The sequence below is a fragment of the Odocoileus virginianus genome, chromosome 11, assembly GCF_023699985.2.
Source record: "Odocoileus virginianus isolate 20LAN1187 ecotype Illinois chromosome 11, Ovbor_1.2, whole genome shotgun sequence".
Classification (NCBI taxonomy): Eukaryota; Metazoa; Chordata; class Mammalia; order Artiodactyla; family Cervidae; genus Odocoileus; species Odocoileus virginianus.
Window position 1 is genome coordinate 70,514,189 of NC_069684.1, and position 12,541 is coordinate 70,526,729.

A 12,541-nucleotide genomic window follows, 5' to 3' on the forward strand; every position below is an offset into this window, starting at 1 on the left:
GCCTCTGTGTCAGGCTGTCACAGGACACAGAGACAAACTGGCCCATGACTCTGTGGCTCATCCCCTCCCGCTGCCCCAAGTCCGTCCCAGCAGCTCTGTACTCCTGGGTCCATGGGCTCCAGTCACCCAGGAATCTCCGTCTTGGCGACTATGCCCCCTCCTCCTCCTCTCAAGGCTGCTGAGACCCCCACTGCTATTTGGCACATCAGACTCTAGCCTGGGGAGCGGCCACCAGGACTACCTCCCCAGGGGCAGCCTCCTGAAACATTTTCACTCCCCCTGCCCTCGAGGGCTGCTCCCCTCTACTTGAGCCCAGGTAGAAACCCAGGAGGAACAGGGGATAGCTGGCAGAATCCTCTGGCAGCCTAGCAACAGATACCAGTTACTCTGCACAAAAGCTTTGGGCAATCCCTGCTCTGGAGACATGGAGGGAAAGGATGCTCCATCAGTCCAGGGCCAACTGGTGGGCCCAAGCCCCGACAGCTCCCCAACCTTAGAAACGCCTCCCCCACTGGAGAAGTCTGCCTGTCCTCTTCTCTGGCAAAGCGCCGATGGTTTTAACCCTCCCTTCTCAGCTCGAGGCCTGAGTGGTTCAGTCATGTGAGGGAAGATGACTCCAAGGTCATATCCCAACTGGGTGCCTGGCGTGGAGAAGGGCTGATGTAGACTGAGTCTTCCCCCAAAGGGATCCCGTGACAAATTCAGGATCTGAGGCCACTTCCTTCTAGGAAAGATGAGAAGAGGGGTTAAGTTCTCCGTATTTATGAAAAAACGTAGAAGAAACCCACTATTGACTTGAAAATAAATAGGTTCCATGTGCAGGTGTTTTGGGAAATTTTCCATGAAAGAGCACAGAAAACACCTTGGCCTCTGCCCACTGTGTCTCCTGAGCTCCTTCAATGAATGATCCCTGCCCAAAGGGTTGGGCTGGCCCAGCCTGGAAAAACGTCGAATTCCTAATTTCAGCCTGACCTACATTGTGTGTCTGTTAAGCATGAGCTGGTCAGCAAGCAAGTCTTCACAGAGTTAAAGGAGGGGGTGCTGGTGAAGAGCCAACAGATTCTTGGCCTACAAGCACTGCTTCTCTGTGAATTCATTATGCCATCTGGCTGCCAATGGAACTCAAAACTTGGAAGGCAGAGGCCAATGTTATCTGGGATTCACTGGGCCTAGCACCCGAAGTGCCAAATTTCAAGAGGACAAGAACCGTGGCCAATGAAAAGTCAACCTCCCCTGCTCCACCTCCAGCAAAGTCCAGCTCAGGCCCAAGAGGTGGGGGAAAGATCACAGAGTCTCAGGACATCCCAAGTCACAGGTGCCTTGGGAACCAAGTGTCTAGAACCCTTGAGGACTTGCTGAAGTGACCGCAAACCCCCAGGCCAGCCCCAGACCTAAAGGGGATTGCTGGCGCACAGTGGGCTCGAGTGGGGGCTCAGGGAGGGGTCCTGCACCACGTCCAAGAGTGTGAGTACTACCCGAGTCCACGGCGGAGGTAAGGTGGGAAACACCCGGGGTGCAGAGAGACAGCCGGAAGAGAACTCGCTGCTGGAATGCCTTAGCGAGAACACAAGCTCACAGAGACCACTTACCGAACGTGACTGAGGCAGGGAAGGAGGGAAGGTAGTGAAAGCATCCAGGATTTCAAAACTTCTGAATATTCTTAGGGATACTGATGTGGTTCCCGGGAACCAGGACTCTTGAGATATTTGTGTAATTTATTTAATTTAAATGCCATTCTCCTTTTGTTCATTTTGCTAATAAAGTGGTTTTGAAATGTGAATGAATGTATGTGTTCAGGTGGTTTTACAGAGAGACAAACAAGTCACCTCCAGGAAGAGGCGGCCTTGCTTTGCCCAAGCCCCCGGGGGAAAGAAACGGAAAGCTAAGACTTCTCCTTGAGTCCCCCAGCTCCTCTCTGGGGTCTGGTTTTCCACTCCTGGGAATGAATAAACTCCCATGATACAGCTGAAGAACAGAGATAGGGTGAAACGCCTGGTGTAAGGGATCCTCCAATTCAAGACAGTTCCCAGAGCCAACTTTGTGGTTTCTGTGGCTATCAAGGAAATCAGACTTCCACTGTTTCATGTGCTAGTTCTTCAGTATTCATGAGATGTCTCTCGAATGGGCCAATCCTATCAATACTCAGCAAAGCTTTCAGAATCCCCAGTTCGGGGGAGCACACAGCCTAATCCCACATTTCCCTCCCCTATTTGTGAGACAATGCAGGGAGCAAAAGGCCAAAGGACTGGAGTGTCCAACAAGCTTGGCTGATCCAGAACTTTGTTTGCTAACTGTAGGAAATAAGAGGAATCACAGAAAAAGAGCAAAGACTCCTTCTGTCTGGAGACAGAAATAGGATGAAGTGGCAACAGATGGAAGACTAGAGATAAGACAAAGCAAAGAAGGAAGGAAGATCAGCAGGATAAACGTATGGAAACAAAGACATCAAGAGAGCTAGAAAAGGGAGAACAGGTGGAGGAAGAGGATGCGGTGTAGAGGCAGAGAAGCCGTTGAGTTCCAAAACAATTATGTATCTAAAACAAACTAATCTTGCCTCACCAAGCTGTTTAAATGCCCTTCAAGATCTGAGTAAGTTGGCAATGGGCATCCCTCCCTTCTGAATTTTATATGTATTTTTAATGATACCGTCTCAACCTAACCATTAAAAGTAGAACATGAGACAAAAGCTGCCACCCAGGTATTTGAGAAGTGACCCCAGGGAGCAGTGGTGAAAGGCAGAAGGAGTGAAACAGGCAGGGAGGGAAAACCCACAAAAGAATGAGTTACTGCAGCCCGTACAGAGGGCAACTGGGGCCCCAACCTCCTGGAGCCCTGCGAAGTGCGCCTGCAAACTGACCTGGAGAAACGTTGAACCATCGTTCCCACCTCCTCTTGGCCAAGGGTGATCTATGTGGGTTGCAAGGACATGAGCACAGAGCAGTCCCGAGGGGCCCTTTGCTGTGGCATCAGGGAGACCCCCAGGGCGGGAAGGAAGAGATGTGCTTGGCTCCAGGAGAGGTCAGCAGGTAAGACTGCTCAGAACTATTACCTCTAAAGAGAGTTTTGAGTGGCATATAAGCAGCATCTAAATCAGATGCATTTCTTTAACCTACCTTTAAAACACATTTTTACCATTAGTTGTAAAACTACAACATGGCTTTAGCAGTCTTTGGGGAAGAAGTGTCAAAACTTCTATGTTAACTAGACTTATTGGGGTCATTGTTTCACAATATAAACAAATACCAAATCATTATATTGTATACCTAAAACTAATAAATGGTTATACATCAATTATATCTCGATTTTTTAATTCTATAAGATGATCTCCCCATTCTACCATGGAATGGAGTATTTTAAGACTATGCATTCCTAAACATGGTCTCTAGTACAATTCATTATTAAGAGGGACCAAGGCCCCTCAGAGCAATGACTGGTTACAGAGCCAGGGAAGGGTAGGGATGAAATGAATCTGAAACAACTTTCTGGGTCAGAAGGCAAGAAATCATTCCCCAAAAATGATGGAGGCATATCACAAGGACACAGGAATCAGATTCAAGCACCTTCTGCTAACCAAATGTAGGGTAACTGGGGCACCAAAATAAACACAAGATGGATTTTAAACCACTAAAAACAATAATTGTGACTATATCAATACTAGATAGATAGATCTCAGGTGCTCTTGCCAGTGATTCAGTCATGTCCAACTCTTTGTGATCCTACGGACTGTAGCCTACCAGGCTCCTTTGTTCAAGGGATTTTCTGGGAAAGAATCCTGGAGTGGGTTGCCATTTCCTCTAGATAGATAGACAGAAGATAATTATAGAGGATTTGTAGTATTTTTTTTTTAACATCTGGAAAGGTTAGTCCTCACCTACAACATTTTTATGATATAGCTTTTTTATTTAAGGATGCCATATTCTTTCCTATTTAGATCTCCTTTTGATAATTTAAGTAGTGTTTTCTCATATAGATCTTACGCATTTCTCAAGTTTATTCCTAGTTTTTTTTTACCTTTTTTTTATATAATGTAATCTTGTATTTTCTAGCTGGTCAATGTTTGCTATTGATTTCTGTATATTAACTTTGTACCCAGAGTACCTGCTGAATTCTTACAGTATTAATAGTTCTGTGGTAGTTTGGCTATTGAATATTTCAAGTTTGCCAGCAATACATACTATGTCTACAAACAATTATAATTTTATCTCCTTTTCAAATCTTTATACCTCTAATCTCTTTCTCTTATTTATTTGTCTTGACTAGTTCCTGCAAAAATGATATAAATAATAGTGGTGAAAGTAGACATCCTTCTCTTTATTCTCTGACTTTAATGCTAAAGTTTCTACTTTTTATCATTAAACATAATTCTGGCTTTAGTATTGGAAAATATACTTTATAATTTTTTTCACATTTTTATCACAAAAGGATCGAGAAAAATCAATGTCTGTCATGACAGTGTGAGGCACTACATTGACCAGCTCCCCAGTGAAACTGGTAACTTTTTTTTCCCTTAATTTAAGCCTCTATAAATGGTCCTAAAAGGGAAAACAGCAAATTAAGAAATATCTATTCAAGAAATAGCTATTAAAAGAATATAGATATAAGATATTATAAAAAACACAGAGGTAAATTTTCATGACCTAGGATTTGGCAAAATATTCTTAGATATGACACCAAATGCACAATAAAAGAACAATAAAAGAAAAAAATAGGTACATTGAATTCATCACAATTTAAAACTTCTGTGCTTCGAAAGACACCATCAAGAAGGTAAAAAGACAACCCACAGAACGGAATAAACTATTGCAAATCATACATCTGATAGCAGGGACTTGTATCTAGAACATTAAAAAACACTTGCAACTCAAAATATTCTAATAGACATTTCTCCAGGGAAGATATACAAATGGCCAATAAGCACATGTCAACATCATCAACATCATTTGCCACCTGGGAAATGCAAATCAAACCCACCATGAATTATCCACATATATACATTCTTAATATTCTTTTCCATCATGGTTTATCACAGGATATTGACTATAATTCCCTGTGCTATACATTAGGATCTTGTTGTTTACACATGTATAAATGAGTCACTTCACTGTGCAGCAGATTGGCACAACATTGTAAATCAACTATTCTTTAATATATATGAAGGCTTATACTAACATTATTCATAACAAACAGTGAAAATCCACATGTCTACCAATAGATGAAAGATGAATAAATGCAATGTGGTATACTCATATAATGTGATATTATTTGAACAGAAAAAGGAATGAGGTACTAATACAGGCTATAATGCGGGTGAACCTTGAAAACTATGTTGAATGAAATAAACCAGACACAAAAGATCACATATTATATTGTTCCATTTACATGAAATGTCCAGAATAGGTAGGTATATAGAGACAGAAAGTAGATTAGTGATTGCTTAGGTCTAGGAAGGAAGGTGAACGGAATTAGGGGATGATGGTCAAAAGGTACAGGGTTTCTTTAGGGGGTGATGAAATGCTCTAAAATTGACTGTGGTGATGGTTGCACAATCTGTGAAAATATTGAATTGTACACATTAAAAAAAAGAGATTCTAGACACCTTGTAGTGAAACTTAAGAACACTAAAAACAAAGAGAAGCCCTTAAAAGGAGCCAGAGCGAAAGCAGTTCACTACAAAACATCAATAATTACATTGTCAGACAACTTCTCAACAGAAAAAAATGGAAGCCAAAAAACAGTAAATTAATGTCTTCAAAGTGTTAAAATAACCATCAACATAAAATTGTATACTCAAATTTATCTTGCAAGAATGAGTATAAAATAAAGATACTTTCAAATAGACAACAATTGAGAGAGTTGACTGTCACAACTTTCAATCAAGTGGCTTCAAAAGGATGAATATTGGGAAAAATAAAAATTATTCCAGAAGTAAGTTTTGAGATTCAAGAAGAAAGATTAAACAAGGAAACAGATAAACATATTGGTAAATATAAAGAAATGTCTATATAATAATAATAGCATAACTAGATTATTTTTAAAAATAAATTTAAAAATTAAAATAACAAACTACAAGAGCATATAAAGAGAAGGCAACCAGAGTTAAAGTGTTCAGATGTCTTCTTATTTTTCAGAGGAAAAGAGTTACGGTATTAAATTCAAATTTATTAAGTATGAATATAACATTTCAATAGTAAATCATAAGATGGAAAAGAATATAATGTCCAAACCAGTGAGGCAGAGGAGAATAGGATAATAAAAAACCCACATGATGAAAATTTAATAAACTGTTTAAAAAGCCAGTACATGGCAGGAAAGAAGTATAGAAAAAGTAGTGCTAATAAAAAGAAGATAAAAATAAGCCCAAATACACAAGAAATCACAAAAAATATAACTAATCTCACTAGTAAAAGGAATTATCTGATTAGATTAAAAATTAAATTCAGAGACCCTGTAAAACATAGGGACACAAGAATGGAAGAAAACATATACAAGACAAATATTGACCAAAAGAATGAGGTAGCTATATTAATTGCAAAAAATTGGCTTTAGGACAAGGAGACCATGAAGCATAAAGAAGACCACTATGTCATGATGAAATTTTCAACAGTTCTAAATTTGAATGCACCCAATAAAAGTCTCAAAATAAATAGAGCAAAATTGATATTTTAAAAACTGGAGAAAATGGCAAATCCAGCCACACAATGGAAGATTTCGATATACTGTTGGTAACTCATACAGATTTTTAAAAAGTTAGGTATGAAAGAGTTAAGCAATAAAATAAACAATCTTGATTTAGTGAACATACATAGAATTCTGCACACAACAACTAAAATTTACACTTCTTAAGTACATATGAAATATTTACAAAAATTGTTCATATACTAGGCCCTACAGCAATTCTCAACAAATTTCAAACACAGGTATCATTCCACATTTTGTGACACTGCATTGTAGTTAAAAATCAGTTACAAAAAGGGAACAGAAAGGTATGCATTTTTTTAAATTTTAAAAACAGTTCTGAAAAACTCATAGTCAAAGAAGAAATTATATGGAAACTTTAAAACACTTAGACCTAAACAATAGTGAAAATACTACATATCAAAACCCATGGTACACAGGAAAGAGTGCATCATAGTAAATTTATAGCTCTAAATGCTTTTATCAGAAAAGAAAAAAGACAAAAATTAATGAGCCAAATATTCAACTATGGCAGTTGGAAAACAAACAAATGTAAAGAAAACAAAAGAAAGGAGACAGTAAGAACTGCTCACACCCATTCAACAATTACTATATGCCATGTGCTCTTCTTCATGTACATAAACTAATTTAACCTCCCCAACAACTCTAAGAGGTACATACTGTTGGTATCTCCATTTTACATATGAGGAAACAAGGCTCAGAAAGATTAAATGAATTTCCCAAGATCATCAGCACAACTCAATGAACGTTGAAGGCCTTGGAATGTAACTCAGACAATCTGGCTCCAGAGTTTAAACTCTTAGCTAATATAAAGTTGAAAACTTAAATGAAATGAATAAATTGCTAGTAAATATAATATACCAAAGACGGAATCAAGAAAACAGTAGAAAGCTGAAAAATCCTGTAACTCTTAAGTGAAATCATCAGTTTAAAATCTTCCCACAGAGAAAACACCAGGTCCAAATTATTCCATTTTTTAGAATTACTAGAAAATATCTTAGATATTTGATCCTACTTTATAAACACTCTTCCAGAAAATGCAAAAAACAAGCAAATAAAACAAATGGAAGGAAAGTCAAGCTCAGATTTCCCTTTCTTTCCCCTTCCCTCCCCTTCTTCTCCTCTTTCTTCTCTCTCCGCACCGCCCCCACTCCCTCCCCCTCTCTCTCTAGCTCCTTCCCTCCTCTTAAAAGCAGATCCTCACGGTCCAGCATGCCTGCTGGAGCTGCCAACCATCACATGTGAAACTGGAGAAAGTGATTTAAGCAGAGAATATCTACTTATCCTTCATTCTCCAGATTTAGTCACATGACAAACCTAGCTACAAGGGTGGGTCTGGGAAATTTGATTTTTTATCTGGGTGTCAATGTGTTGAGCTCATCAGGGTTCTTATTACTTAGAAGGAAGGAGAAACAAATATAGGGCAGCTAGAAATCACTACAGTATCCTCTAACTAGATTTCTACTATACACTTGATAACAAATCCAAAAAAAAAAAAAATTACAGACCAATCACACTTAAAAATAGAATTGTAAAAACTCTAAAAGAAGATACAGCAATGGGTTTATCAAAGTTGAGTTTATCCTAGGAATGTCAGGGTGGTTTACATTTTTTCAACTTAGTAATATAATTCATTACATTAACAGGCTAAAGGAGAAACATGCTCCACCAGATGTTGAGACACATTTTAAAGTTATAGTAATTAAGACAGTCATATTAGCATAGGAATAAACGAAGCCAATGGCACAATATAGAAAGCCCAGTAATGGGCTCATTCATACTGAAAACTTAGTAAATGGGAAAGTTGTCCTTGTAGATCACTGAGGAAAGGATAGACTATTTAATGAATGATCCCAGAAAAACTGCTATCTAGTTGGAGAAAAACAAAATTAGACCTGACCTCACACCATTTATAGAAAAGCAATTCCAGATGGATTAAGATCTTTGATGTAAAAAATTAAAAAGATAGCATATCAAAATATATTTATAACCTTAAATAGGAAATGATATTAAACAAGAAAACAAAAGATTGATAAATTCACCTACATTAAAATTAGACTTCAGTTCATCAAAACAATGTAAAGAAAGTGAAAATACAAGACACAAATGGACATAAATATTTGCAACATAAATATAACCAACAGAATATTACTATCCAAATATTTAGATACTCTGAAGAGTCAATAAGAAGGAGAACAACTCAAAACAAAAATAGGCAAAAGAAGTAAACAGCCATTCTGTTTGGACAACACAAATAGCAAATAAACATACGAACAGATACTTAAACTCCTTAATAAACTGGGAAGTACAAATTAATACCACAATGAGATATCACTTTCCAGCCACAAAATAGGCAAAATTATTCATCTGAAGTGTCTGGTGCTGGTGAGAAAGTGAAGCAACAGGAACTTACATACTATACGCAGCTCAATGATGGGAATATAAACTCATGCAATAGCCTTGGAAAATGATTCAGAATTTCCAGTTGAATACCCTCATGCAGTCCAACCCAACATTTCCACTTTGGGATATACCCCAGAGAATCTCTTTCACCTGTAGCCCAAGAGACAAGTACAACAGATGTTTGTATGTTCACAGAATGCAATATCATGCACTGTGAATGTGAATAGACCACAGCTAGATATAACAGTATAAATAAATAGCACAAACAAAATTTTGAGTGAAAAAACTTTTCATAGGACTATGCTATCATTTTTATGAAAGCAAGCAAAACCAAACTCTCCTCTCATACATATACATATATGTCAGGGCTCACACATATGTGGTAGAACTATTTAAAGCATACACATAGACACACACGATCTCAAGTAGTGGTTACTTGGGCAGGAACTGAGGGATAGAGGCAATGGGTCACATACACACCTTCAGTGTTATTGATCACTGGGGAGGTCACAGTTCCGTGATTATTTGCTTTACATAGTCATTGCATACAGTCATTAACTTTTAGATATTACATGATAAGAGAATTTAAAGAATATTTAAGGACAGGGTAATACTTATGATAATGTCAAAAGAAAGAAGCAAAATATAGAACTCTGCCTATAGTATGCATCTGTTTCATTCTAAAGCAGATACATATTTCATGTGTGAGTATTTGTGAGTGTAGGAAAAAATTGGGCAACATCAAAATATTATGAGTGAATATCTTTGGATATTGGGATGGCACCTGATTTTTTTTTTCTTTCTCTTTCCTATGTTTTCCAAAGAGTTCACAGGAGCATAAATGTATATTGAGTTGACAATTAAAATTTTTAAATTTGGGGGGAGTTCCCTGGTGGCCTGGTGGTTAGGATTTCCAGGCTTTCACTGCCATGCAGGGTTCAATCCTTGGTTGGAGACCTGAGATCCCAAAAGCCCAGCAACTTGGTCAAAAAAAAAAAAAATTCAGTTTGGTAAGAATTAAACTACTTTTAATAAAAATTCTGTCAATGTCCACTTTAAAAAAATCATTTCAACTTTATTTTTTTCCCATTCACAAATCTCATCTAATTTGTGGTGCAGAAAATGTACAAATCCATTAGCACCTTGTACTTCCACAGAGTAGTTTTGCTTGAGGGATGACAGGGAAGGTGATAATGGCCCCACGGTGAAAGGACAGATGCTAACCTGGCATGAGGGGGCAGCCGCTGTGACTATGACCCAGATTGGGGCACAGGTATACCCACAGCCCTGCTGCAGCCCTGCCCCAACCCACTGCCTAACTTCAGGGCAGACTCTGGCCAACAAGCAACTTCAGTTCAGTTCAGTTCAGTCACTCAGTCGTGTCTGACTCTTTGGACTGCAGCATGCCAGGCTTCCCTGTCCTTCACTATCTCCCAGACCTTGCTCAAATTCACGTTCATTGATTCGGTGATGGCATCCAACCATCTCATCCTCTGTCGTCCCCTTCTCCTCCTGCCTTCAATCTTTCCCAGCATCAGGGTCTTTTCCAATGAGTTAGCTCTCTGCATCAGATGGCCAAAGTATTGGAGTTTCAGCTTCAGTGTCAGTCTTCCAATGAACATCCAGGACTGATCTCCTTTAGGATGGACTGGTTGGATCTCCTTGCAGTCCAAGGGACTCTCAAGAGTCTTCTCCAATACCACAGTTCAAAAGCATCAATTCTTCGGTGCTCAGCTTTCTTTATAGTCCAACTCTCACATGACTACTGGAAAAGCCATAGCCTTGACTAGACAGACCTTTGTTGGCAAAGTAATGTCTCTGCTTTTTAATATGCTGTCTAGGCTGGTCATAACTTTTCCTCCAAGGAGTAAGCAACTTTTAATTTCATGGCTGCAATCACCATCTGCAGTGATTTTGGAGCCCAAAAAAATAAAGTCTGACACTGTTTCCACTGTTTCCACTGTTTCTCCATCTATTTGCCATGAAGTGATGGCACTGGATGCCATGATCTTAGTTTTCTGAATGCTGAGCTTTAAGCCAACTTCTTCACTCTCCTCTTTCACTTTCATCAAGGGGCTCTTTAGTTCTTCTTCACTTTCTGCCATAAGGGTGGTGTCATCTGCATATCTGAGGTTACTGATATTTCTCCCGGCAGTCTTGATTCCAGCTTGTGATTCATCCAGCCCAACATTTCTCATGATGTACTTTGCATATAAGTTAAATAATTATGGTGACAATATATAGCCTCGACGTACCCCTTTTCTCATTTGGAGCCAGTCCATTGTTCCATGTCCATTTCTAACTGTTGCTTCCTGAACTGCATACAGGTTTCTCAAGAGGCAGGTCAGGTGGTCTGGTATTCCATCTCTTTCAGAATTTTTCATAGTTTGTGATGATCCACACAGTTGAATGCTTTGGCATATTCAATAAAGCAGAAATAGATGTTTTTCTGGAACTCTCTTGCTTTTTCAATGACCCAGTGGATGTTGGCAATTTGATCTATGGTTCCTCTGCCTTTTCTAAAACCAGCTTGAACATCTGGAAGTTCATGGTTCACATATTGTTGAAGCCTGGCTTGGAGAATTTTGAGCATTACTTTGCTAGCGTGTGAGATGAGTGCAATTGTGCGGTAGTTTGAGCATTCTTTGGCATTGCCTTTCTTTGGGATTGGAATGAAAACTGACATTTTTCAGTCCCGTGGCCATTGCTGAGTTTTCCGAATTTGCTGGCATATTGAGTGCAGCACTTTCACAGCATCATCTTTCAGGATTAGAAATAGCTCAACTGGAATTCCATCACCTCCACTAGCTCTGTTCGTAGTGATGCTTCTAGTTCTTTTTGGTGAGAAATGGCAACACAAGTATGTGGCAGGAGTATAGTATGTGGTGAAGGTCCACTTTACAGACCACAGAGAGCCAGAGCTGTGGAGGCTGGGGAGAGAGCAAAGGTCAACCTTGTGGGAACCTGGAGGGAGGGAGTACAGAGCTGGGAGCAGTGGGCCAAGGTAGCCAGAAAGCCACACATCTAGGGTCTGTGCTGATCTGAGTGGTGGTGTTCAGAAGAAGCAGGAACTTCCTCACTTGTGTTTTGTCATCATCTTTAGAGTAGTACAGACTTGGGTCTTGGTGTGCTTGAGCCTTGAGAATGGAGGGGCAGGGGACCCTACAAACAGGACCACACACCCTACCAGGGGTGTGGACAGAGGGCCAGTGCCATTAGCTGCCCATAGCACAAAGGGCAGGTTTGGGGCAGGAGGCAGAATGCATTCCCTGGCACCATCCCAGCAGGGAGACTTGGGAGGACTGTGGTCCCAATTGAGCCCACTCCCAGGGGCAGGCAAGACAGGGAACGGGTGAAGAGGGGCCTCCTAGAGCAGCTGAGTCTCCCCAGCCCACCAGCCAGGGCCCAGCCTTATGGCCAAACTTGAGTGTGGCCATGTTAG

General features: G+C 39.8%; 1 protein-coding gene across 4 annotated transcripts in view; it reads left to right on the top strand.

Annotated features, from left to right (window-relative positions):
* The first annotated feature begins 1,061 nt into the window (after positions 1 to 1,061).
* Positions 1,062 to 12,541, top strand: part of PM20D1 (peptidase M20 domain containing 1) — a 34,667-nt gene continuing 23,187 nt past the window's right edge. For 2 of the 4 annotated variants that reach the window (XM_070474590.1, XM_070474592.1), the window contains exon 1: positions 1,062 to 1,492. The gene's annotated coding sequence lies outside the window, so the exon portion shown is untranslated. The remainder of the gene's footprint in view (positions 1,493 to 12,541) is intronic. The other 2 variants (XM_070474591.1, XM_020903043.2) reach the window with 2 other exon arrangements.